The sequence below is a fragment of the Triturus cristatus genome, chromosome 1_1 (genome assembly GCF_964204655.1).
Source record: "Triturus cristatus chromosome 1_1, aTriCri1.1, whole genome shotgun sequence".
NCBI lineage: Eukaryota > Metazoa > Chordata > Amphibia > Caudata > Salamandridae > Triturus > Triturus cristatus.
In genome coordinates, this window is record NC_140579.1 from 222,984,770 (window position 1) to 223,011,207 (window position 26,438).

Below are 26,438 nucleotides of genomic sequence, written 5' to 3' on the forward strand. Positions count from 1 at the left end.
GCTGTGCCTCATGTGTTTTTATGTTGTTGGCCGCTCAGAGCACTATGCCACTGCCAACCAGTGCCACAGTGCAAGTGCTCCCTATGTAAAATGTATATGTTGGTTGGATTCCATGATTGGCTTATTTGGTTTACTATCAGACCCCAGTAAAGTGCACCAGGAGTGCCAGGGCGTGTAAATACAAATGCCGCTGGTGGGCTCGCAGCACTGGTTGTGCCACCTGTGGTAAATAAATTAATTACCTTATCTGAATTTCTATAATTATTAAGAATAATAATAAATGAATCGAGGAGTCCGAGGTATTCGAGTAAAATCGGGCTTTATTCAATAACTCGAGTTAAGGGAGAGCTCCTTCACCTCTGCAGGTTCGGGAGTGGTCTGAAGCTTTATTCACGGGATACAGTATTTATACAGTACATCACAAGTCATTGGGAGTTGCCCTCCTAGTTCCTAGCAAAAAGACCTTGCAAATTAACATTGCTCAAGACACATAAGCAAAACACAGATAAGTGCGTACTGTTCAAGGAAGCAGCCTGGGGGGATGTTCTCAGAGGGTGGGGGGAGGCTCATGCGTGTGGAAACAGGATGGATGTGGTGAGTGAGCGATAGGCGGGCTGGCGCCTGGGGGACACGAGATAAACTTGTTTTTCTCAGAAAAGAGCCGGCGGGTAGGCTATCTCTCAGAATCGGTTTGACCACAAAAATGCGTGGGTGCAACTGATTGAATACCAGGTGCAATTTGAGGAAATACTTGAACTGGCTGACCCTGCGCAAGCTGGAGTGAATTCTAAGATGGATGCTGTGTCTAAGATGGATGCTGTATAGAATTGATTAGAGCAGCAGAGAAAGGAAAGTGTGCGAGGGGACAGAACCGGGAACGCGATCTTTTAATTTTTAATTCCTCATTCCCTCCTTGTCCCCAAGCGCAACTTATTTTTCTTTTCAGGCCACTTCCATGGCCATGAGACAGTCCACATGGGCTTGCAGCATAATTTTCTCATTTTCTTTTGCTCTATTGATTGGCTTTGGGACGAGGCATGTAGCACAGAGACCTCATAAAGCGGGGCCGCACTGGACACAGAGACAGCAGGACAATACTACCATCAACACGAGGCCTAGCACTGAAAGTACCTTCCAGCCCCATGCTGATAACACACCCCACAACCATCCCATTAGTGTCCAGGAGCCAGGCTCTTGGTGTATGTCTGCAGCTATTTTGTGCAATTTGGAAATTGCCGCATAGACTGATGGAGAGTTATCAGGAATATACACACAGCAACTAGACCCGATCAATTTACATGCTCGGCCCCGGTCAGCCAATATGACGTCAAGAACAAGACGATTTTGGAGAGTTACCATCCTTATGGCAGTTTGTTCCTCTGTTAGATTACCCAGAGCTATTATTGTTTGGTTAATGACGGCCTCCATTGTTCTAGTCAGTCTACGTATCAATTTACTATTTTGTACGGGACCTACGAAAAAGAAGAAGAATCCCCTATTGAAATCCATATACTGTTCCCAAGTCGTTTCAGTCTGATCAACCCCTGAGGTATCAATTGATCTTCTCCTTCGCTTGTGCTGATATAGCTGGAGATCCTTATGATAGGAAGCAGGTGCCATAAAAACTGGTGGGAGGAGAAATGCTATGTAGCATGTGCCGCCCCACCCTTGTGGTAATTGGAAATAGGCTGTAGAACCACATACGAAATAAGTGTGCCGGAAGGCTAAGAAAGAGGACTTGCCCCTGTCCTCAAAATCTAGGATCTGAGAGCAGACACTATGTCCCAATCGTATGGACCCATTATTTCTGACGCACAGGTGACCTTCTGCTGGTGTCACCAATATAGATAGTGGGCCATTATTCTTTCTGGACCTAGTGTTCAGGATTTGGAATACTTTAGTCTTATTATCTTTCTGGTATTCTTCTTGTTCCAACGTGGACCCTCTCGCTTGTGCGTCGCCATTGTCATCAGGATAACAGGCTTTGTTCAGGACTTTGTTTAAATCTCCCCACGGCCATCCGTTTTTACAAGTGTTATTGTCGTCGGGGCATACTAGGGAAACGTTTATGGCTCCTATTATGGCATCCCAAGCCTGGCATGATCCATTATAGGAAAAGGGTAAGGGGGAGAGAGGCATTCCCCCCTTATTCTGGTGGGCTGGGAGTCGGCCACAAATCCAGCAATTTGTTGTATTGCTGACCTGAAGGGTATGATGTAACATCTGTATAAAGGTATTATTCTGTAAGGCCAGCCTGTGACTCTGCTCGTGGGGGGTAAAGTATGGTGTGTGTGTTCTTCAGATGTGTTAACGTATCCTTGTTGGTGTGTTGTTGATGTCTCAGAGGGGAAAGCAACATGCAGTATCCACCCCACACATGTCAATATGGCACATATTAAAAATAAAACCATCGAAGTCATTATGAATCTGCTATGCAACATCTTTCAATACTTTCTTTTCATTGTAATCTTTTTACTTGGCCCCTGGGCCATCTGCCGTAACGCAGCAACCATCGTTTGACCGCTTCACCAGTCAGTTTATACCAACTGGACTTAATTGATCAAAACCTGAGCTGTTTTGGCTGACCGCAATTTTGAACGATAAGTCTGTTGGGGGGTAGGGTCCCAAAGAGGGGGTGAATATTCAGTATTCGTTTTATCCTGAGCAATGTCCTCAGTGTTCCCAAAGTACTTTTTACAATGGCTGGCGTGAAGCCATCCTTTCCTCCCTTCAACCTTCACTGCCGTCCACGTGGTCAGGAGTACCAACTTCGGCTGCTTCCACCTGGGCTCCAAGGGTGATGTTTGGTCAAACTTCCGGACCAGGACCCAGTCCCCAGGCTTTATCGCATGCTCTTCGGGATTGGTGTGATCTGGAAAGGCAGCCGCCACCTGTGAATGACAAGAACGTAGTGCAGACATCATGGCGGCAAGATAATCTGTCAACATATTTATGTCAGTATCCGTGATAGATTTAGGCCTAGGTGTGCCCCACATGTTTGGAGGTCTCCCGAAAACTACCTCATAAGGAGATAGACCGGTCCTTGAATGGGCTACCATTCTCATGTAGAAGAGGGCTACCGGCATGGCCGTGACCCAATCTACACCCTTTTCTGCACAAACTTTTGTTTTTAGTGTCTGATTATGTCCTTCGACTAGGCCTGCAGCTTGTGGGTACCTGACGCAGTGAAATTTCCAGGTGTATCCTAATAATAATGACACCTGTTCCATTAGTTTGGAGGAAAAAGGTTGGCCATTGTCGGAGTAAATGACTCGGGGCAATCCATACCGGGGAAAAAATTCCCTAACCAATTGTCTGGCTGTTGTTTCGGCTGTATAATCTGGTACTGGATAGGCTTCTGTCCACCTAGTCAATGCACATACGACCACTAGTACATATTTCTGTCCCCTATTTCTGTCCCCCACATCTATCCATCTGTATATAATCCATTTGTAGGACTTCAAAGGCGTTTTCAGGGGGGTGAAATCCGCCTTGTTCTACAGACACCCCTTTTCCTGGATTAAACTGGCAACATATCATACATGTTCTGACTGTGTTTAGCAGCAGCGCGTAGATGCTTGTTGTGCCATAAAAGGCCGTAAGCTATCTATCATTCCTTTCTCACCTAGATGTGCTGGACTATGTGCAGTTTCTATGATTATGGGTACCATCGAATCGGGTAGGAGCCACACTGTTTTGTCTTTTGCCACCCACCCCTGTTCAGTCTCGATCCCTCCTGCTTCAGTCCATTTTTCCTTTTCTTCTGGGGTGGCGTGGGCCTGTATGTCTATGACGTCTTTGGAAGGGTCTCTCACTACCAGAACTGTGTCCTGCCCTATTTTGTGGGAAATGGCTACTGTCTGAGCTGTCTGTTTGGCAGTTTGATCTGCAAGATCATTTCCTTTGGAAACATCGTCAGTAACTTTGGTGTGGGCTTTGCATTTTAGGATCGCTACTGCCGTCGGTAGGTGTATGGCGTCCAACAAATCCTGTTCTTAAAGATCCATGTTGTATTTTTGCTCCATGGGAGGTCGGAAAACCTCTTTCTTTCCATAGAGTCCCGAAATTGTGAACCACTCCAAAGGCATACTGTGAGTCTGTGTAAATGTTTACTTTTAGATTTTTCGCCCACTTACATGCCTGTGTGAGGGCTATTAATTCCGCAGCTTGGGCTGAAAGGGTGTCTATTTTGTTTGTTTCTATGACTCTGCTATCAGTTGTTATTGCATAAGCTGCCGTTAGTTCTCCTGTCCTTGTCCGCATGCATAAACCATCTACAAAAAGCGTAACATCTACATCTGACAGGGGAACATCAGTCAAATCTTGTCTAGGTTTGGTGACAATCTCTATCACTCTAATGCAGTCATGCGTATCTTCGTCATTCGTGGCATTAGGTAGTAGTGTGGCAGGGTTAGTGTGTTACACCTTCTTATCTCTATGTGTGGCTGGAACAATGTCAGCTCATATCCTGTTAATCGTGCGACTGTAAGATGTTGTGTTTGTGTTCTGTTGAATAGGAGTTCCACTGCATGAGGTACAAATACTGTCAGGGGGTGCCCAAGGACAATGGCATCACATTGTCTAATGGCTAAAGCTGTGGCAGCTACAGATTTTAGGCAGGCAGGTAGGGCTTGTGCGACTGGGTCTAATGTACTTGAAAAGTAGGCACTGGGTCTGTTTCTTCCTGCTTGGTCCTGCGTGAGGACTGAGAGTGCTGTACCGCCTCGATCTGTTACAAATAGTGTGAAGGATTTGGTGTAATCTGGAGTAGCCAGGACTGGGGCCTGACAAAGTGCTTGTTTCAGTTCCTCAAAGGCCTATGTATGCTCAGTTGCCCATGGCAAAGATGCCAGCCTCCAAAGTGGTCAGTTGTATCAAAGGTTTGGCCAAATGGGCATACTGAGGAATCCATTGTCTACAATATGATGTTAAACCAATGAAGGCACGTACTTCTTTCTGTGTTGTTGGACGTGGAATAGTGGCGATTAACTGTATTCGTTCCTGTGTAAGTTGTCTACCCTCCTTGGACAGCAAGTGTCCTAAGTAGGCCACTTGCTGTGCACAGAATTGTAACTTTGAAGGCGACACCTTGTGTCCTTTGTCCGCAAGAAATAGTAATACTTGGAGGGAAGCTCTTTCGCACTCTGTTTCTGACTGGCTTGTTATGATGATATCGTCTACATACTGTATCAGTGTTGTGTTGACAGGCATCTGAATGCTGTCCAACTGTTTCTTCAGGGCCTGGCTATAAATACTGGGACTTTAAGTATAGCCCTGAGGAGCTCTTGTAAATCTGAAGCTTCTGCCACATAATGAGAATCCGAAAAGGTACTGACTCTCCTCATGAATAGGAACGCTAAAGAAGGCATTTTTCAGATCTATCACAGTAAAAAATGTTGCTTTAGGGTCTATGGCTGTCAAAAGTGATGTTATGTCCGGTACCACAGGATATTGTGGTACAACGCATTTGTTTAATTCTCGCAGATCCACTACCAACCGGTATACAGGTTCGGCAGTCGGGTCCGTTCTTTTAAGTACAGGAAGGACAGGTGAGTTGCAAATATTAGAATCTGTCTCTACTACTACTTTGTGTTCAATCAGGTCGTTTATTATTTGCAATAATGCTGCTTCAGCTTGGTGAGGTATTTTATACTGTCTGATTCGTGTCAAGACTACACCTTCCTTTAGTGTAATCTTGTGAGGAGTGATGTCCATACAGCCTACATCGGTGGAATTAGTTGCCCATAGGGCTGGCGGAATTATTTTTAGTCTGGCATCCAGTTCTTTTTTCAAAAAATGTCCCTTAAAGTCTCGCAAAAATAGTCTGATGCCTTCTGGGGAGCAACATATTACGGCACCCAGTTCTTTCAGTGTGTTAATACCTAATAAATTTTCAGGACAGGTCTTTGTTAATACTAGATCTGTAGTACGTGTCAACGGTCCTACTCCTATGGAAACATTTTGGGAAACTTTATTTATGACCGTCTTTCCCGAAAAACCCAAGGAAATACTATGTGAGCCGGAGAGAGGTATCCCTGGGACCTCATCATGGTTTATTGTTGTCCTACTGGCCCCTGTGTCAAGGAGGAATGTTCTATCTTGCCCCAGAATGTGTGCTTGTACATAGGGGCCACGTTGGTCCACCGTGACAGGAATCAGGGGCAAGTCTTTTTCTCTCTCCAGGCCCTTTCATGAATACTCAGGGTATTCGGGGTATCTTTCATCATTGCGTTGGTACATTTGAGTTTGTGCGGGGGCGTTAGTAGGGGGGTCGAACCTGGGCCGTAGGGGCTGGGGCCTCATTGTTTCGAGGGACATAAGGGCGGGCTTGCGTTTTTCCTGTTGCTATATTGTGTTTCAATACAGGACACACCCTGACAAAATGGCCAAGTTTCTTGCAATAATTACATGACCCCTTGTCAGTGGATTTTGTATTTTTCCCTGTACTTGGTACAGTCGTTGTCTGTGCTACCAGGGCTTTCATTTTAGTGTCCTTGACACGCCTTTTATCCTGTTCCTCTTCCTCTTTAATCCTATTGTGGTGATATTGTAACATTTGTAACATTTGTTGAGAAGTGTTCGCTTGCCACGTACTCTCAACCTTTAGGACCCTGTTCTTTATTGGGGGAAGGGCATTTTCCACTAACTTTGCAACAAAAAGACGTTGATATCCTTCACTGCCTGACGAGAGGCCACTATTAATGGCAAAACATTTCTGTAATCTTACAAAATAGTCTCCAGTTTCTTCTTCTGGCTTTTGTTTACATGCTGAAATTGCGTCCCAGTCCTCTTTTTTAGTTGTCAATAACTTCGGTAATACCTGCATAAGAGTATCGGGAAATGCTCGTATCAGGGGCCCTAATCCCTCCCCAGGCTGTCGGGCTTGATCTTCGTTCCCCAATGCCGTCCAATCTCTAGTCCTCCCCCCCTCTAAGTTCCAATCCTTTTCTATAAACTTTACATATATTCCCTCGGGCAGGAGGACCTTAAGTAATATCTTTATGTCCACGTAGATATAGTTTCCTAAACTCAGGATATCCTTTATCTCTTTATGAAAGCCTGCAGGATCTTTTTCATATGGTGGTACTATTTTTTTCATTTCCAATATTTCTAACTTGGTAAGGGGGGTGTACACATGTACCCGCTCAAAGGCGCCATCAGCACGTGTCCTCGGATGCACCTCCCTTAGGGGGAATTGTCCTTTGTCATGGATATCGGTACCGGACATTTCAGTCTCAAACTGTCTGTAACGTTGTCTGAAATCTAGGATTTAAGTAATAAATTCTTCGTCCCTTGTTGACCAGAGACCATCCATACAGTCACGTAATAGGTGGTGTATTTTCTTGGGTGCGGGACATGTTGTTTCGTACAGTGTTGCTAGATGTTGCAACATGAACATGCCCGCTATTCTTTGGTCAGATAGAGATAAAGAGAGAAATATCTGTCCTATTATATCAGGGTCATAAAGTTGATGTTGGCTAATCCAATCAATAGCCGACCGTGCTATTTCGTTTTCATGTCGGGTAAAAGGTGGGTCGTCATTGAGCCAGTGTTCTAACGACTGGACGGTGGACTGAAACATTTTATCAGAGGTCGTATCCTGTCTGGCGGCTTTACGTTGGACAGGGGGAGGAGGGGGAGGAAATCCGGAATAGCGACGGGCCAGTCCCAGGAATGTGGTTCCGTTTTCCTCTTCCCCATCTTTCCCCTGTTCTGAAACATTCTCTGATCTTTCCCTGTTCTGATGTATGGTAAAGACATGACTTATTAATCATGTTAGTACTTCATCTGGGCGTTTGTGTTGGGTAAACCTGGACTCTTCAAGTGAGTCACTTAGGTCCATCAAATAGTTGGGGACCTCGTAGTCTGCCGAGTCCAATACCCTAATAAAACAGGACACTGCGAATTGCAACATAATCTGTTTTGTGGCAACATTTCTGTTCTTCATCATTGTTACCAAGGCCTGTTCATTGTCTCCTGTTCGGAGGTAATCAAAAAGCGCGGCCAATTGTGGATCGATATTTGGCATTTTCTGGAGGCCAATGAGGGCTTGTCTCACTCTCCGAGATATCGGAGCCATTCTGCCTATTCCGGGACACTCATCATAGGGACATTCCGAAAAAGGAATGTCAATTTTATTCTCTGTCCCGTCTTTCACATCTTCTGGGGGAGGAGCGGTGGCCATTTGGCCACCCGTCGGTATTGGTGGTATTTGATGCGGGACTTGTTGTTGAACCACATAAGGCGGTGGAGTTTCTATTAAGTAAGAGGACACAAAATCCTCTGGGGGAGTTATTTTTATCCTTCCCATTTTCTCCTGGACGGACAACTCTTCACTCGTCTCTAGGGGCAAGACGGGATAAATTCCATCAACAAGGGCGTTCTTTTCTCTTTCTTGTTGCTCAGTAATAACTCTCTCGCCTTCTTCTTGTAATTTCTTTTCCTTAGCCTGTTCCGACATTCTCTTCCCCTTTTCAACTTTAGTTTGTTCTTTCTGATACCTCCTATGAGCTTCCTTGCGCCATAATTCAATTGCCTTCTCTTGTGTAGGCCTTACTTTCTTTTTCCAATACTGTTCTTCTACTGCCATAATACACTCCATGTCCCACGTACCTGTAGAGGGCCACTTAAGCCTGAGTTCTAGATGTTTGGTATAATCAGACCAAAGGTCCAAGAACATTACCCCTTCGATACCATGTTTAGTATACATGAAGTGTCCAGGTGTATCTCTAGGTGGGACCGGAACGGCCTGTTCTAATAACTTTTTCTTGGTACTTAATCCTCGTAATTTGGAAAATAAAGGCATTTTGAGGTGTTTTAACTAGACCTTATAAAGATGAGAATTCCGAAAACAATATACTTGATATCTTTATACACTGAGGAGCCAGTGCAACTTTACCGTGTTCTGTCACAGAACCCGTCTTTATACATTCCCAGTAGTACTCACCGAGAAGCAGAACTTGAAGACCTGGTCATCGAACTGGAGCGCTGCGCAGTGGACTGAGGAACAACGGGACTCTGGAAACCTCGGACTCGACAACTTCACTGGTTGGGCATTGGGTCGGAACACTCCGCCATCTTCTTCACCGCCTCGTGTGGATGTTTAGTCACAGTCTGTCTCCTCCTCGGCTCGAGGGAGTCGGTGGGAATACCCCACTTCTTGTGCACTTGTGAGTCCGTCGAGGGTCTGGAAGGGACAAAGACCGGATCTAGATCTCCGGCGCGTGGTAAAGGGGGAGTGTCCCTGTTCGGGCGCCAATTTTGTGGTAAATTAATGAATTATCTTGTCTGAATTTCTATAATTATTAAGAATAATAATAAATGAATCGAGGAGTCCGAGGTATTCGAGTAAAATCGGGCTTTATTCAATAACTCGAGTTAAGGGAGAGCTCCTTCACCTCTGCAGGTTCGGGAGTGGTCTGAAGCTTTATTCACGGGATACAGTATTTATACAGTACATCACAAGTCATTGGGAGGAGCCCTCCTAGTTCCTAGCAAAAAGACCTTGCAAATTAACATTGCTCAAGACACATAAGCAAAACACAGATAAGCGCGTACTGTTCAAGGAAGCAGCCTGGGGGGATGTTCTCAGAGGGTGGGTGGAGGCTCATGCGTGTGGAAACAGGATGGATGTGGTGAGTGAGCGATAGGCGGGCTGGCGCCTGGGGGACACGAGATAAACTTGTTTTTCTCAGAAAAGAGCCGGCGGGTAGGCTATCTCTCAGAATCGGTTTGACCACAAAAATGCGTGGGTGCAACTGATTGAATCCCAGGTGCAATTTGAGGAAATACTTGAACTGGCTGACCCTGCGCAAGCTGGAGTGAATTCTAAGATGAATGCTGTGTCTAAGATGGATGCTGTATAGAATTGATTAGAGCAGCAGAGAAAGGAAAGTGTGCGAGGGGACAGAACCGGGAACGCGATCTTTTAATTTTTAATTCCTCACACCCACAGAAGCGGCCTGGTAAAATGTGTCTAGGTCTGCCATTGCAGAACCTGCGTGCAGTATGGTACTGACATGCTGACTGGCAAGTGCACCCACTTGCCAGTCCCTAAACCTTCCCTTAACTTCATGTTAGTCACCCCTATGGTAGGCCCAAGGGCAGGGTGCATTGTAAGCATAAGGTAGGACAAGCCTTGATGTGTGTGGCATGTCCTAATAGTGAATTACAGCCATTTTCGTTTTTCACTATTGTAAGGCTACCCTGTTCTCATAGGCCAGAATGGGCTGTTAAGATTGTTACATCCTATGATCCTACCAGACCCAGGGAACATGGTAGAAAATCGAGTTTAGTATGCCTGAACTCAGAATAATAAGGTCCATCTTTTCGTAAGGTTTATTTTAATATTCTGCGTTTGCAAATGCCACTTTTAGAAAGTTGGCATTTGCTTGCCTAACCATTTCAGCCCGCCTCTGCGTGATGTGTATCTGTTGTCTGGCTTGTGTGAGTGACAGGGCTGGGGAAACCCAGATGGGCAGGGCTAGGTAGCCTGGTGGTGAATAGGAAGATTGACAGATAGATGGGTGGGAGGAGTACACCTGGACTCTGAATAGGGCTGTGCTCTGCCACCACAATGCTGGCTCCGCCCCCTGTGGAGAGTCTGATGGCTCTGCCCTGCACCCTGAAAGAAGCAGCCTGCATCATGTCAACAAAGTGCTCAGAAACCGGACTGAACTAGGCAAAGGCCCCCCTGGCCTGAAAGAACAAAAGAAATGGCGTATAAATGTAGGAGCCCTGCTCCTAAGAGATTAGATCCTGTCCTGCCAAGAAGAAACCTCTGTCCGACCTGAAGGAACTGGAAAAGCTGCATGGAGGAGTACTGTCCCTGACCTGGGGGATTGGCCTGCAGTGGTAGCCTTGCTGCTGAAGAAGAGGAAGAAAAGACTCAAGAAACTTTTATTTGACTTGTGCTGAGAGATCTCCAAGGGCTTGTGAGTGAGCTTGCCCCCTGAACGAAGTCCCAGGACCAGTGGACTTCACCGCAGTGAGATCGCCTTGGAAAACAGACCGTTTTCCCCGCATCTTCGACTCAAACTGCTGCGTACGTCTCGCTGATCGCAGCGTACCCCCTGCAAGCTGGTATCCCGCTGTCCGGCCCAAACAATGCGTCTGAGGCCCCTCTACGAGCCGTAGCTCGCACCGCAAAGGAAGGTATCATCCGGCCTGAGCAACGCGACTAACAGGCCCCCTACGAGCCGTAGCTTGCACCGTAACGGAAGGACTGTGAACCGTACTTGCTACTATCCCCTACGAACCGTACTGCCGGCGTACGCTCCTTTCCCCTGCTTTGGAAAGGCTGCGGCGCGTACGGTAGTTGCATACGTCTCCCCTGTGTGGAGCGTACTGTTCGCTTGTATCCAGCGCTTTGAATCAAGATTGCTGATCACATGGTACGGCACGAACGCCGCGACGAACTTTGAACGCACTGTACCTACGCACCGTCCCCTGAAGCACTGCATGCCCAAGGTCCAACGTACCGTAGTACGCATCGCACCAGGAGGACGACGCACCGTACATCTCGCTTGATGTCAGCGCAGCTTCCGTGCCGAACTCACCAAAAGTAAAGGTACTGTGCCTGTTCGCACCATAGGGTGTACGCTTCATCCCGAAGCACCTACAGTGCATATGAGACCCATTCCCAAGCAGTTTTTACCGCGTACGAAGCGTACGGACAGGAACGAAGTGCACAGAACTTTAAAACTACGCTAAAACCAAGAACTCTTTGTTTAATAAGTATTGTGGGCCGTTTAAACGTTATCTGGTCTTGTGCTAAAACCTAAACTATATATATAAAGTATTATTTTTCTATATCCCAATGTGGAGTCCATTTGTGGGGTTGTCACTGAGTTACTGTGTGTGTGTGCACAAATGCTTAACCTGAACGCTCTGAGATAGGCCTGGTCTGCTCGCGCCAAGCTACCTAAAGGGTGAGCAGAGGTTATTGTTGGGGTGTACCCCCCTACCCTGACTGGAGGAAAGGTTCCCTGCTTGACACAAGTACCTACCTGTGCCAACCAGAGAACCCGGATTCTAACATTGGTGGTCAGCGGTGATGATTACGAATTTGCATTTGTGATACATACACAGTGATTGGTGAACGCCACATAGTGAAGGCAGACCAATAGCGCAACCACTTACTTTTAATTCTCATTTTTTGGGAAATCGCCAGTTGTTAAAGAAATCATGCCTGGTTCAGTTGTTGTGGAAAGGGCAGCATCCGTAATCTCTGAAACTGAAGACATGGCATGGGAAGAAGAGAGATTAGAGAGCTACACCAAGGCCCAGCTGAAGGGCTTCTGCAGAAAATTTAAAGTCCCCACTGTTGGATGTAAACTCAAAGTAGATCTTTGCAAGGCGCTGAGGGCCTGGATGGAGTCAAGAAAAGACTCTGATGAGGTGGAGGAAATTGAGCAGGCAGAGAGCATCGCTAGCTTGGGCAGAGGCCTGTCGCCAGAGGAATTGGCCGACAGGAAGGAAACCAGAGCTCATGAGATAGAGATGGCAAAACTAAATGGACAACTGGCGATGGAAAGAAAAAGGCTAGAGATGGAAGAAAGGAGAAGCCAAATGGAGCATGAGATGAAATTGAGGGAGCTGGAGTTGAAAGCCCAGGGCTTGGGAAGCACTCCCTCTGGTGGCAGCACACCCCCAGTGCAGGTAGAGTCCAGAGTGAACATACCCAAAGATGTAGTGAAGAATTTTTTTTTAAATGATGACATAGGGCAGTGGTTCAAAGCCTACGAAGTAGCCATGTCCTCCCACTGGGTCCCTGAGAAGGATTGGGGAGCGGGGTTGTGGGGGCAGTTCTTGAGTGAAGGGCGGGACACACTGCTAGATTTGCCCTCAGATGTGTATAACTCTTACCCCCATATGAAGGAGGCTTTAATGGCTAGGTATGGGTTAACTCCTGAAATGTATAGGCAGAGATCAAGGGGTTGCACTAAGATTCCCAATAGTACGTATGTGGAGTATGTGACTTTTTTTTGCAGAGCACTGGATGGTTGGGTGAAGGGTAGCAAGGTTGATCATTTTCACGGGCTTCTTGATTTGATGGCATGGGAGCACTTGTCCAGTAATTGTTTTCCTGAGCTACGCACCTGATTGATAGTAGGCTATGAGCCCAAGTCTCGCCAGTTTGGTAAACCAACACCCACTGGTGCAACCCCCCGGCAGACGGCTAGTGTAGCCCTGGGTGGAGAAATGGGTGTCCAAGGTGGGTGGGGTTCAGTAGAAATGTCCCTGGTCTCATTAGAAGACCGTGAAGTGGTCCCCAAAACCCAGCTGCCTGAGAACACTAAAAAATACAGGCAGTGGGTGACCATAAATGGCCATAGGGTTGAAGCTCTGAGAGATACAGGAGCCAGTGTGGCGGCTGTCAAGCGCCACCTGGTGTCTCAGAAGCAGGTTGTCCCAGGAGCATTCTATCCGGTTGTTGCCGCCAACAACACGGAGAATCACTGCCCGGTGGCTCAGGTTCCCTTTGAGTGGGGGGGGGTCTCTGGTACTCTTCAGGTAGCTGTGAGGCCCGCCATGCCTGTAGACTGTCTGTTAGGGAATGATCTGGAGAGCTCACCTTGGGCTAAGGTGGAGCGGAGTGCTCACCTGGAGATGTTGGGTATGGCAGATTGGGTGTGTGTCACCACACAGTCCATGGCAGCGAGTAGAGCTGCTCAAGTGGACCTGGAGCCTGAGAGGGAGGCCCAGGAACCGGCCTTAGGGAGAAGAGGCAGGGGGCGCGGGAAACCGGCCCCCGAAGTTCCCACGGTCCAGGAGGGAGCAGACCTTGAGGGGGATGCCCTGGAACTTACAGGGGAACAGATAGCTGAACTGGGGGACCTGCCTGAGCTGACCCATTGGCAGCAAGAAGGAGGACCCTCCAGGGAAGAATTCTGCAGGGAGCAGAAAGCATGCCCTTCTCTCGTGGGTATGCGGCAGCAGGCTGCAGACCAGGCCAACGATGATCAGTCTGGAACACATTTCATTTACTGGGAGAACGACCTCCTGCATTCTGAGCCTAAGGTTGCTGAGCCTGGGTCAGCCCGTGTGCTGGTGGTACCCCAGCGCTTCAGAGCCTTCCTAATGTGGCTGGCTCACGATGTGCCATTGGCAGGACATTTGGGACAGGACAAGACCTTTGAAAGGCTTGTCACCCACTTCTTTTGGCCCCAAATGCGCAGGAGTTCAGACACTCACTGCAGGACCTGCCAGACTTGCCAGGCAAGTGGAAAGAGTGGGAGGAAGCAGAAGGCTCCTCTCCAACCATTCCCTGTGGTCAGTACCCCCTTTGAGCGAGTGGGGATTGACATTGTGGGGCCACTGGACCCCAGGACAGCAACAGGTTTATCCTGGTCCTGGTGGACCATGCCACCCGGTACCCGGAAGCCATCCCTCTGAGGACAGTGACGGCCCCCGTGGTGGGACGTGCACTGATGGAAATTTTCTCCCGAGTGGGATTCCCTCTAGAGGTGGTGTCTGACCGGGGTCCAATTTCATATCCAAATATATGAAATCCCTTTGGCAAGAGTGTGGTGTAACCTGCAAATTCACCACACCTTACCACCCCCAAGGAAACGGGTTGGTTGAGAGATTCATCCGAACCCTGAAGGGCATGATAATGGGTCTTGAGGAACCCATGAGGCGTAAGTGGGACGTCCTCTTGCCATGCCTTCTCTTTGCTTACAGAAAGGTGCCCCAGAAGTCTCTAGGGTTCAGCCCCTTTGAGCTTCTGTACGGCCACCCAGTGAGAGGACCTCTACGTCTGGTCAAAGAAGGCTGGGAGCAATCTCCCGAAACCTCCCCAGAATGTATATAGCTACATGCTGGCCTTAGGGAACCAGACTAGGCGTTTCAGGGAACTTGCTGAGGCAAACCTGGAAGCCAGCCAGGAGGAGATGAAGCGGTGGTACGACCAGAATGACAATCTGGTAGAGCTTCAGCCTGGACAGAAGGTATGGGTCTTGGCCCCAGTGGAGCCCTGTGCGCTCCAGGATAAGTGGACCGGTCCCTTTGAGGTGGTGGAGCGCTAGAGTCCTGTTACCTATTTGGTGGACTTGCGGTCTCCAAGGAACCCCTTAAGGGTCCTTCATGTCAACCGCCTCAAGCCCTACTTGGAGAGGTCCCAAGTGGGCATGCTCTTGGCAACAGATGCTGGGATGGAAGAGGAGACCGAGCCTCTTCCTGACCTCCTGTCAGCCAAGGAGCAAGATGGGTCAGTGGATGGTGTCATCCTCTCTTCCACCCTGACCCCTGAGCAACAGAATGATTGTCGCCACTTGTTGGGGCAATTTTCTGATTGGTGCGTCCATGATGTGGACACTGGGGATAGTACACCTGTGAGGCACAAGGCCTACAGGGTGACTGACAGGGTGAGGGCATGCATCAAGGAGGAGGTCTCCAAGATGTTTGCACTCGGGGTAATTGAGTCCTCCAGCAGTCCTTGGGCCAGCCCAGTGGTCTTGGTCCCAAAGGCTGCAGCGCTGGGAGCCACACCCGAACTCCGGTTCTGTGTGGACTACAGAGGACTCAATTCGGTCACCAGGACTGACGCACACCCCATCCCCAGAGCTGATGAGCTCATTGAGGGGCTGCCCACTACCTCAGCACGTTTGATTTAACATCTGGGTACTGGCAGATCGCCTTGACCGATGGGGCCAAAGAGAGGTCAGCATTTTCCACCCCTGATGGGCACTACCAGTTCCGGGTTATGCCCTTTGGGATGAAGAATGCCCCTGCCACCTTCCAGAGGTTGGTCAACCAGGTGTTGGTTGGACTGGATTCGTTCAGTGCAGCCTACCTGGATGACGTTGCAGTGTTCAGCTCCACTTGGGAAGAACACCTGCGCCACCTCTGGGAAGTGTTGATGGCCCTGCGGAGGGCAGGCCTCACGATCAAGGCGAATAAGTGCCGGATCGGGCAGGGTTCCGTGGTGTACTTGGGGCACCAGGTTGGGAGCGGCCAGGTGGCGCCCCTTCAACCCAAGATAGAAACCATCCTGAATTGGGAGTCGCCCAAAACCCAGACAGAGGTGAGAGCCTTCCTAGCTCTCACCGGGTACTACAGGAGTTTTGTCTAGGGGTATGGCAACATTGTTGCCCCCTTGACAGCGCAGACTTCTAAGAAGCAGCCCAGGAAAGTGATTTGGACTGACACCTGTCAGAAAGCTTTTGAGGCCCTGAAAGCTGCTATGTGCACGGCGCCTGTGCTCTTGGCTCCCAACTTCTCCAAAGAGTTTATTGTTCAGACAGACACTTCAGAGCATGGTGTGGTGGCTGTTCTTTCACATATTAATGAAGAGGGCCTAGATCAACCTGTAGCCTTTCTTAGCAGGAGGTTACTTCCACGGGAACAGAGATGGAGTGCTATTGAGCGTGAGGCATTTGCTGTGGTCTGGGCACTGAAGAAGCTAAGACCCTACCTGTTTGGGTCTCACTTCCGGGTTCAGACAGACCACAGGCCCCTTAGATGGTTGATGCATATGAGGGGTGAGAATCCAAAGCTGTTGAGGTGGTCCATTTCCCTACAGGGTATGGATTTCACTGTGGAACATCGCCCTGATACAGATCACGGCAATGCTGACGGTCTGTCCAGATTTTTCCGCCTTAGTGATGAGGACCTCCCTGGGGTAGGGTAGTTCTCCCCACTTTTCAGCTGGAGGGGACACGTGTTAGACCTGGCACCTTGGCGTGAGTCTCCCTTCCACTTTTTGTCGCTGTTCCTCATGTGTTTTTATGGTGTTGGCCGCTCAGAGCACTGTGCCACTGCCAACCAGTGCCACAGTGCAAGTGCTCCCTATATAAAATGTATATGTTGGTTGGATTCCATGATTGGCTTATTTGGTTTACTATCAGACCCTATAAGTGCACCAGGAGTGCCAGGGCGTGTAAATACAAATGCCGCTGGTAGGCTTGCAGCACTGGTTGTGCCATCCACAGAAGCGGCCTGGTAAAATGTGTCTAGGTCTGCCACTGCAGAACCTGCGTGCAGTCTGGTACTGACATGCTGACTGGCAAGTGCACCCACTTGCCAGTCCCTAAACCTTCCCTTAACTTCATGTTAGTCACCCCTATGGTAGGACCAAGGGCAGGGTGCATTGTAAGCATAAGGTAGGACAAGCCTTGATGTGTGTGGCATGTCCTAATAGTGAATTACAGCCATTTTCGTTTTTCACTATTGTAAGGCTACCCTGTTCTCATAGGCCAGAATGGGCTGTTAAGATTGTTACATCCTATGATCCTAACAGACCCAGGGAACATGGTAGAAAATCGAGTTTAGTATGCCTGAACTCAGAATAATAAGGTACATCTTTTCGTAAGGTTTATTTTAATATTCTGCGTTTGCAAATGCCACTTTTAGAAAGTTGGCATTTGCTTGCCTAACCATTTCAGCCCGCCTCTGCGTGATGTGTATCTGCTGTCTGGCTTGTGTGAGTGACAGGGCTGGGGAAACCCAGATGGGCAGGGCTAGGTAGCCTGGTGGTGAATAGGAAGATTGACAGATAGATGGGTGGGAGGAGTACACCTGGACTCTGAATAGGGCTGTGCTCTGCCACCACAATGCTGGCTCTGCCCCCTGTGGAGAGTCTGATGGCTCTGCCCTGCACCCTGAAAGAAGCAGCCTGCATCATGTCAACAAAGTGCTCAGAAACCGGACTGAAGTAGGCAAAGGCCCCCCTGGCCTGAAAGAACAAAAGAAATGGCGTATAAATGTAGGAGCCCTGCTCCTAAGAGATTAGATCCTGTCCTGCCAAGAAGAAACCTCTGTCCGACCTGAAGGAACTGGAAAAGCTGCATGGAGGAGTACTGTCCCTGACCTGGGGGATTGGCCTGCAGTGGTTGCCTTGCTGCTGAAGAAGAGGAAGAAAAGACTCAAGAAACTTTTATTTGACTTGTGCTGAGAGATCTCCAAGGGCTTGTGAGTGAGCTTGCCCCCTGAACAAAGTCCCAGGACCAGTGGACTTCACCGCAGTGAGATCGCCTTGGAAAACGGACCATTTTCCCCGCATCTTCGACTCAAACTGCTGCGTACGTCTCACTGATCGCAGCGTACCCCCTGCAAGCTGGTATCCCGCTGTCCGGCCCAAACAAAGCTTCTGAGGCCCCTCTACGAGCCGTAGCTCGCACCGCAAAGGAAGGTATCGTCCGGCCTGAGCAACGCGACTAACAGGCCCCTACGAGCCGTAGCTCGCACCGTAACGGAAGGACTGCGAACCGTACTTGCTACTATCCCCTACGAACCGTACTGCCGGCGTACGCTCCTTTCCCCTGCTTTGGAAAGGCTGCAGCGCGTACGGTAGTTGCGTACGTCTCCCCTTTGTGGAGCGTACTGTTCGCTTGTATCCAGCGCTTCGAATCAAGATTGCTGATCTCATGGTACGGCACGAACGCCGCGACAAACTTTGAATGCACCGTACCTACGCACCGTCCCCTGAAGCACTGCATGCCCAAGGTCTTACGTACCGTAGTACGCATCGCACCAGGAGGACAACGCACCATACATTGCGCTTGATGTCAGCGCAGCATCCGTGACGAACTCACCAAAAGTAAAGGTACTGTGTCTGTTCGCACCGTAGGGTGTACGCTTCATCCCGAAGCGCCTACAGTGCGTGTGAGACTCGTTCCTAAGCAGTTTTTACCGTGTACGAAGCGTACGGACAGGAACGAAGCGCACAGAACTTTAAAACTACGCTAAAACCAAGAACTCTTTGTTTAATAAGTATTGTGGGCCGTTTAAACGTTATCTGGTCTTGTGCTAAGCCTAAACTATATATATATATATAAAGTATTATTTTTCTATATCCCAGTATGGAGTCCATTTGTGGGGTTTGTCACTGAGTTACTGTGTGTGTGTTCACAAATGCTTAACCTGAACGCTCTGAGATAGGCCTTGTCTGCTCGCGCCAAGCTACCTAATGGGTGAGCAGGGGTTATTGTTGGAGTGTACCCCCCTACCCTGACAGGAGGAAAGGTTCCCTGCTTGACACAAGTACCTACCTGTGCCAACCAGTGAACCCGGATTCTAACACCAGTCAACAAGCTGATGACTATAACTGATGACATTGTGTTGGAATACTGTAAAAGCATGGCTGACGCATTTCATGCTGTGTTTCATAAGGTTGGAGCGGATGCCACCACTCTTGAAAAGAAGCCAGCCCATGATCTAAGCCCAGGGAACTGGGTAAGGATAAAAGTACACAGAAGAAGAAACTGTTTGGTTCCCAGGTGGGGAAAACCAAGGCAAGTCATCTTGACCACAACAACAGCTGTGAAGTGTGCTGGATTGAAGAACTGGATCCATGCAAGTCATACTTTGAGAATTCTAAATCCAGTTGACTGTAAAGAAAAGGAGTATTTTGATGAATCAGAATCCAGTTCTGAGTCGGATGATGGAGAGCCAAAAAACAAAGAAAAAGAAAACCCTGAAAGGGGGAAACAGAGCCGAGTTTAACTTTGGTCCCCAGAAGTAATTCCCTGAGGAGAAGGTTACAGATTTCTGAGACCAGTTCAGACTCAGAGACAGAACAAAGAGCACACTCTTCCAAGAAAGAACAAGGGAAGAACAAAGAAAAGGACAGTGGAGAGACAATAAAAGAAATTCATGAGAAGGAAGTGTCAGATGAAAGATTGAGAGAAATTCCACCTGAAACAACACCTTTAGATGGACAGGTGCCAGATACAGAGAGAGAGGGAAAGATTATTGCGGAAGACCCCCGAGGAGGTGTAGGGAACTTTAACATCCAGTTAGAAGCAGGGACAAGTAGTCAGCAGGAAGATTGCGTGCTGGAGATTCGAGGAGGGACAGAAGTAGGGAAAACAAAAGAAGAGGGTGAAAAAGAAATCGTCGAAGGTAAAAAGCAAGTTGAAACAGAGTCTGAGGAAAGCGAAGATGAAATACCAGAAGGTCGAGTTCTGAGAAAGAGAGCTTGGAGAACTGAAAAGAATGATAAAGGGAGTAAATCGAAAAGAGCGGCAAAGGACGAGGTGTGGCCAAACAAAATAAAGAGACTGAGATATCGACTGACACAAGTAAATTCGCCAAGGGCTGAACAGGTGAATGAAGTGACGAGTCAGGAAAAATCGAAAGGAGAAGAACAAACAGTAGTTAAAGAAAGCAAAAAAAAGAAAAGGAAGCCTAACCAGAAGTATAAATCACCGGAATGGACATATGTGGCCCTGCCTGAAGTGAAAGAAGAGGCGGATAGCAAAGGAAATCCAGAGGTGGTTGTACTGGAAGTGGTTGAGAAAGACGAAGAATCGGAAATCCTGAGAGTTATCTTGTCCGATATTGGAGAAGAAGCGGATGTTCAGGACAACCTGTATGTTGAAAACGAAGGGAAAGTGAAAGATGATGAGATGCCAAACTGAATGAGACAAGAAATTACTGATGGAAAGACAACAAAATACTGAAAAAGACAAAAACTGGTAGAACCACTTAGGTGCTTAGAAGCCTTGGGTTAGAAACTAGTTGTGAAGTAGAAGAGGCTAAGTCAAAAGTCACTGCTCATTTTAGAAAAGATGGCAAACATAGAAAGTAGCAAAAGTAGATGTACCTTCCTTAGAAGATGGTGCAAAATGTGTTGTTGTTGTACAGGATTATAAATGCTTATTTGGAGTGTTCTCGCTCTATTAATTTCATTTGAAGTTACTGTAGATACATTAGAAGGACATAGTGATAACATAACTAATATAGGGAAAGTTCAAAAGGTAGTTCCAACTAGAATAGATAAAAACTATTTACATAAAGACAGGTCAATAACAGATTTATCTAACAATGTGTTATCAAAATTGTACGAATATGTAAAAACAATGGACGTAAGGGATTGCTACGTTTGTATGCAATTACCTGAATCTGAAGGAGTGACTTATCATCACCTTCCAGTAACATATGAAATAACATGTAGTGTAATAGCTAGTTTATTTTATCAAACAGGTAAATTAGAGTATTATTTTTTAGATGTAGATACTATATTTTAACAAGTACCGGCAATTACCAAATTAAACAAGGTAAAACCTGCAAAGGTATTAGGTGAATTTTTCTTAGAGACTAAAGAACTAACATTAGAATATATATTTAGAAATAACTTGACTTGCAGTTTAAAGAAAGAGGAGAAGACATTTTTAGATATGGTTGAAGAAAGGAGATTGAAAATGCAAAGAAAGGCTTCAGAAGGGAAAGTGGAGAAAACAGTCTGGGATGTAGAAATGGAGAAACACTTGAAAGGAGAAACGAGTCCAAATATGGCTTTAGATTGGCCTCAGAAAGGGTAATTATGTATAAGAAGGAATCAAACGGCGTATGACAATTATTTTCTAGGGAATAGTGAGTGCCATGATACATACCGAATCATGGGAGGATGGGGAATTAAAGGTGGAAGAGATCCAGTCTTTCCAGGACTATATTTCATTTGTGGGAACAGGGCATATTATCGTTTTCCAGACCATTGGTATGGCACATGTTATGTTGGCCTGGTTTTTCCAAAGATTTTTCATATGGACAGAGGAGAAGATGGTGTACATAGCTTAGGTAGTTATTTAGCACGTAGTAAGAGAGAATCTTGGATTGAATTTGTGGGTGACATTTTTGGAGCACTCATACCCGCAGTGGGAATATCTCTGAATACAAACAAAATTAGAAAACTTTCAACAGTAGTGGATCGCTTGTCAACAAGCATCGCTGGAGGATTCTTATTGGTAAATACAGAAATGGTTGCCATGCATGCTATGGTAATGCAAAATCGACTTGCCCTTGATATTTTATTGGCAAAAGAGGGTGGAGTCTGTGGAATGCTGAAAGTTCCACATTGTTGTACTTACATTCCTGACGAAAGTAGAGATTTGAAAATTTATATTAAGAATATTACCGAATTACAATTTCGTCATGCACCACTGGAGGTTGAAGGTGTCTGGGAAAAGATTGGTAAGAAAATTTCAGCTATTAAAGACTTTGTAGTAAAATTAGGTAGTACATTTATAGGTAAGATATTATTTCCATTAATATGTGCGATTTCCATAGTATTAATAATTAGACTAGGTTGTATTTGTTGTAGAAAGAATAAAAACCATTAAACGAATAAAAAGAGAAAATTTAAGGAGAAGGGATAAGAAACAAGAAAGAGAATTTGAAGAAATAGAATTAGAAGAGATAAAGGAAAGCATGTATAAAACAGCAAAAAGAGAAGAAACAGGTGAAACTGAAATATGAATGAAACAAGAAATCAATTTAAAAATTCCGTAAAAGGGATACAACATTTTTGGTTGGTGTGGTGATATAATCACCAAAGGGGGGATTGCTGGAGCGGGTAGAACAACATTTTGTATACCTCCCATTCTGCATGTTTATATTAATCTGAATAATTAACTAATAGTAATCTTATTAATTGGTTTGCAGTGAAATACTTATCAATCATATTCACAAAAGTATTACACGTGGGAATTGCGCTTTGTATGGCTATATTAATTGTAAACTAACTTGTGTACGCATACTAATAGTAGAAAATTAGAATATTGCATGATATATGTTGCTTTGGTGATGTATTTGTAATTTGTGCTTTACTAAGTGAGTATAAACCGCTTTGAGTGTTGCTTTCTGCTAGATAATTACACACACATAAGGGTATTAGCGAAGGGATAACATTTTATTAGCCATTTCTATGTTTTAATTACGTTTTTGTGTTTCTTTTGCTTAAGTTGCCCATTTCGGCCTAGACAAGATGGCTGAACGAGACGTTGAACGTGACTGCCCTTGACAACACGAGGTTCTGGGTGAAGTGCGCAGGCGTCACCGCCAGCAGCAGTGGCCTGGACCTGACCCCGGGAGAACATGTACCCTTCAAGGTCTTTCTGGGAACTTCGCCAGCAGCAAAGACAATGGACAATTTAAAAACCGGAACCAGCAAGTGCGATGAGTTCATTACACAGACGCCATGAGAACTTTACCCCGCGACCCCAAGTCGACCAATCAGGACTTTCTAAAACACCGATCTTGATACTTTTTGACATTGTTGTCATTATAAAAGTAGGTAGGGAATTGAACTAAAAAAACGTGCTCTTCTTTGACGAACTCGATTTCCTGACGCTATGCTGACGGAGAGGACGGTGACACTGCTGGACAGCTGTTATCCTGAATCTTTGAGAGACTGAATTGTGGCCTAACTTTGCTGAATAAAGATTTTTCCCCGACCTGGCTGACTTAGAGGACGACTTTTAGCCAGATTAGGTAAATATGATGTTCTGCAATGCTGATGATGATTTCTAACGATTTTGCAATATTTCTTAGATAAAAAATATTTGATTTATTGACAAATGCGTTGCGTTGATTATTTGAAGAAGAGAATTTGATTTAGTATGTAAAGAGTAGATAAAGGATTGTGACACTAAACCTATAAAAACAACTAAATGATTAATTGCCTTATGAGGGGAATATTTTAGGATTGGAGTCAACGTATTTAGAGTAAGGTAAAGGTATTCCTTTCATGTCAGCGTTTGGAAGCTTATTCCTCTAGGGAAGCAGATCAATGGAGTGTGAGTATTGGTGTTATGGCCCCACCAATGAATGTATTTGAGTGAATTTGCTGTTGAGGTATTTTGTCTGTGACGAAGGGGGAATTTGATGTTCCACACTGCAACAGGGGTATTGTCATGCCCATTTTGGGGAGCCCCTACCCCTACACTAATTAAACAAAAAAATCCATGGTTTCTAGTGGGCTTTCTGCGCCCCCCAGGGGGGCCAGATTGGGGGCTACAGCTCCCATCTGCCTCCTGGGGGGGCAGAAAGACTGCCATTTTTGTGGGGGGGAGGGTGGGGGCGTTGGCGTGCCCGTTTCGGGCAGCCACACCCTAAAGACAATATCCCTGGTGGATAGTGGGCTTTCTGCCCCTCTGGGGGGCAGAAAGGCTGTAATGGTGGCAGGGGGGTGGGGGCATTTGGGTGCCCATTTTGGGCAGCCCCCACACTAAAAAACAATGCGCAAAAAAAATCCCTCACGTCAAGTGGGCTTTCTGCCCTCCCCTGGGAGCAGATTGGGTGCTACTGTCCCCATCTGCCCCCGGGGGGAGCAGAAAGGCTATAATGGTGGTGGGGGTGGGGGCATTGGCGAGCCCATTTTGGGCAGCCACCACTCTAAATAAAATCCACCACCCTAACTAAAATTGCGTGAAAAAAATCCCTGGCGTCAAGTGGGCTTTCCGCACCCCGAAAGGGCAGATTAGGGGCCAAAGGCTGTAATGGTGGTGGGTGGGTGGGGGCATTGGCATGCCCGTTTCAGGCAGCCTCCACCCTAAAAAAAACCTTCTAAAAACAAATCCCTGGTGTTTAGTGGGCTTTCTGCCCCCCTGAAGGGGAAGATCAGGGGCCAATGCCCCATCTGCCCCCCAGAGGGGGCAGAAAGACTGTAATGATTGCGGGGGTTGGGGGCATAGGCATGCCTGTTGTGGGCAGCCCCCACACTTATTTTTACTTTCTAAAAAAATCCTTGGTGTCTAGTGGGCTTTCCGCCCCCCGAAGGGGCAGATTAGGGGCCAATGCCCCATCTGCCCCCCAGGGGGGGTAGAAAGGCTGTAATGATGCATCGGCGTGCCCGTTTCGGGCAGCCCCCACCCTAAAAAAAAACTACAAACAAATCCCTGGTGTTTAGTGGGCATGGGCATGGGCATGCCCATTTTGGCCAGCCCCCACCCTTATTTTTACTTTCTAAAAAAATCCCTGGTGTCTAGTGGGCTTTCTGCCCCCCCGAAGGGGCAGATTAGGGGCCAATGCCCCATCTGCCCCCCAGGGGGGGCAGAAAGGCTGAAATGGTGGCAGGTGGGTGGGGGCATTGGCGTGCCCATTTCGGGCAGCCCCCACCGTATAAATACCTAAAAACAAATCCCTGGTGTTTAGTGGGCTTTCTGCCCCCCGAAGGGGCAGATTAGGGGCCACTGCCCTATCTGCCCCCTGGGGGGCAGAAAGACTGTAATAATTGGGGGGTGGGGGCATGGACCTGCCCATTTTGGGCAGTCCCCACCTCTATTTTAACTTTAAAAAGAATTCCCTGGTGTCTAGTGGGCTTTTTGCCCCCAACCCCCGGGGGGGGGGCAGATTGAGGGCTACTGCCCCCATATGTTCCCCGAGGGGGCAAAAAGACTAAATGATGCCAAATTATTTGGGGGAGCAAAGGCCCTTGCCCAAGGAGCCGCTCCCCCCTCCCTTGTGTCTAGTGGGTGGATCCCTGCTTGGGGATCGCCCTCCTGTGGCGATCCCCAAGCAGGGATCCACTGGGGAGGGGTACCAATGGATAGGGGAGATTCTCCCCTTTCCAACAATACCTCTCCTGTCTTTCTACGTGCTCAGGGGGCTGAGATAGCCCCCTGAGCACATAGAAAGTGAAACTGAAATGAGCCTCTTGGCTCATTTCAGTTTCGGTTTCACTGTAATGACGTCTGCGCGACGTGCGCACCGATCGTCATTATAGGGAAAGCAGGGGGGGGCCTCGGGAGCTGGGGAAGCTCTTCTCCAGCTCCCGAGGCTATTTTGGTTTAAAGGGAATCCCTCTGGTGCCCGCACCAGAGGGATTTCCCAGGGGATGCCTCATGACGAGCTAGACTCGTCATGGGCACACGAGAACTGTGTGCCCATGACGAGCCCAACTCGTCATGGGCATTCAAGGGGTTAATTGTTATGTTGTTCTTCATAACAAAGAATATTATTGCACTGTATTCTTGGACTGTGATTATCCTGTATGCTGTTGCAAAACTCTTAATTAAAAAAAAAAAAACCCTGTGGTATACGGAGGTCAAAGCATTGATTTAAGAGGTTACTCAGTACAACCTATTATGTTCAAAGAAAGAGAAACGGTCGGAAAAATATATGTTCCAAAAACAAGGGGATAATCTTCGAGGTTGGCCTCACCAAAAAGACCTTGGCATTATTTTGAACCCGAATTCGCCTGACCAAGTTATGCTTGTTTCACAACAGGGTGATGTTCAAGACATCATAGGAAAGTATCCAGGAGTTTTCAGTGGGAAGCTAGGTCGTCTTAATGGTTTCAGCCATAAAAGAGTTTTAAAGGAAAAAGCAAAACCAATGGTGCACAGAGTAAGAAAAGTACCCAATCTTATGATGAAACTCCTACAAAAGGTAATCAACAGACTACTTGAATTAGGAGTAATAGAAGAAATTGAGTCTTCTGAATGGTTGGCTCCCATTGTTTTAGTCCCTAAAGATAAAGGAAGCAAAATCAGGATGTGTGTAGACTTGAGAAGCTTAAAAAACTATCTGGGTTGACAGGCAGCCATTACCTAATATCAATGAAGCTTTGTCAAAGCTAGGAGGCGCCTGTTTGTTCAGTGTGATGGATTTATCTGCGGCGTATCACCAGATTTTAATTCATGAGGATTCAAAACCATTAACTTCTTTTGTAACTTCTTTAGGTGCTTACAGGTTTATTCGAATGCCATTTGGTT